Raw genomic sequence first — 1554 nt, 5'->3', positions numbered from 1 at the left:
CACCAACCAAAAACTACTGCGTAGAATTAATTGGAATTTTTCACACACAAGCCTTGCTATATGAGCTCTCAAAGCATATAAAAATTATACGGCTTAAATGTGAAGTTGGGTGCAAAAGAATACAATTAAATCCTCTGTCGGGAAAAAACGAAATGACTTTCCGAACAACCCTATACATGTAACATACCCACTAGGTATTGAAGACTTGTAGAAGTTTCTTCTACAGTTTTCTCCGAGTGTAGCGAATGACTATGCTCCCAAGTGGAGGCAGGAAAAAAGATAATTTTTTAATCGTCCCCAAGTATATTTTTAGGTAAATGCAAATAGTTTTTGAATTAAATTAACCCCTTGAAAATATAGCTTGTTCTGGTTGGTGATGTCGTATTGTATGTTTTGTCCTTATGAACCTATTACACAATGTGGCAGTGCATTTGGCACAAGAAGCAGACTTGTTTGCGAAACTCGTTAGGAATTGATTGTATTTATATACCTCCTCATAAACTTCGCCCGTATTTAAATAGACCGTCTGCAAGCGAATTAAGTATTTTCAAACTTGACATAGAAAATTTTGAAACACATCTTGTTTATTTATTAGCCAACCATTATCCATAAATAATTATTTAAATCAATTTCACTCCATTTTCACTATGAAGACGTTTGCGTTTATTTGGATGTTACAGATAGGTGTAATAAAAAGAAAATGTGAACTAAGTTGTAGCGTTCCCATATTTGAATGGTAGTTACAATTGTCGCAATTGTGATAAGTGACAATAATTGTCGTTAAGAATATCGTCGTTGATATCTTTTTCGGAAAAGTAAAATAGGAATCAAATGATTGGTTCGGGACGTTGGTGAAAGAAAGCCCATAAGAGTTAGCTATAAGATTAGCCACTATTCACAAGATCATGCATATTAGGATTATAACGTGTAGTAAATCGCTATGTGTTGTTAATCCAAAGACGTCTTCTTCTTTTTTTTGCAAATGATCTTCTTATTCGAAATATGCAGCAGCAATTATGAAATTAGGGAGAGTGCAATCCAGATTTCTATCCTAATATATTTCTATTATTAAAGAGATTGGTACTCTACCAGTGACAACGTGTACAACAGAGCGTATATTTTCAACTCTAGGAAGACTGATATTGATACACCAACCGATGAAGTACTTACTATTTTTCACAGAAAATAAACTTAATCTTTTGATCTCACTATTCCATTTTTAACAATAGCATTTGCAAAATTATTTAAACTGCCTCGTTAAAATTTAAGAATATGGTTTATTTAAAAGCAAGTGAATTAACTTAACGTTCTACACACCTATAAAACTTTTGCTTTGTTTTCTGTTGTTAATTTATATACATTTTTGTTTTAAGAAATTTCTAAACATTTTCGTCTAGTACTGTACAGTTCTAGCCGATCTCCTGAGCACGCCCATCGAGAGCTCTGCTCGTTCAAGCTTGTTCCGACTATTTCTGTCTTGCTCACGCCTAGTGTGTATTCTTTCTATCTTCGCGCAGATTTCTTCAAGGTCACAATTCTAACAAATTGAAATGG

This window comes from Agrilus planipennis, unplaced genomic scaffold (genome assembly GCF_000699045.2).
Source record: "Agrilus planipennis isolate EAB-ADULT unplaced genomic scaffold, Apla_2.0 scaffold5, whole genome shotgun sequence".
Taxonomy (NCBI): domain Eukaryota; kingdom Metazoa; phylum Arthropoda; class Insecta; order Coleoptera; family Buprestidae; genus Agrilus; species Agrilus planipennis.
This window is presented reverse-complemented; position numbering follows the sequence as displayed.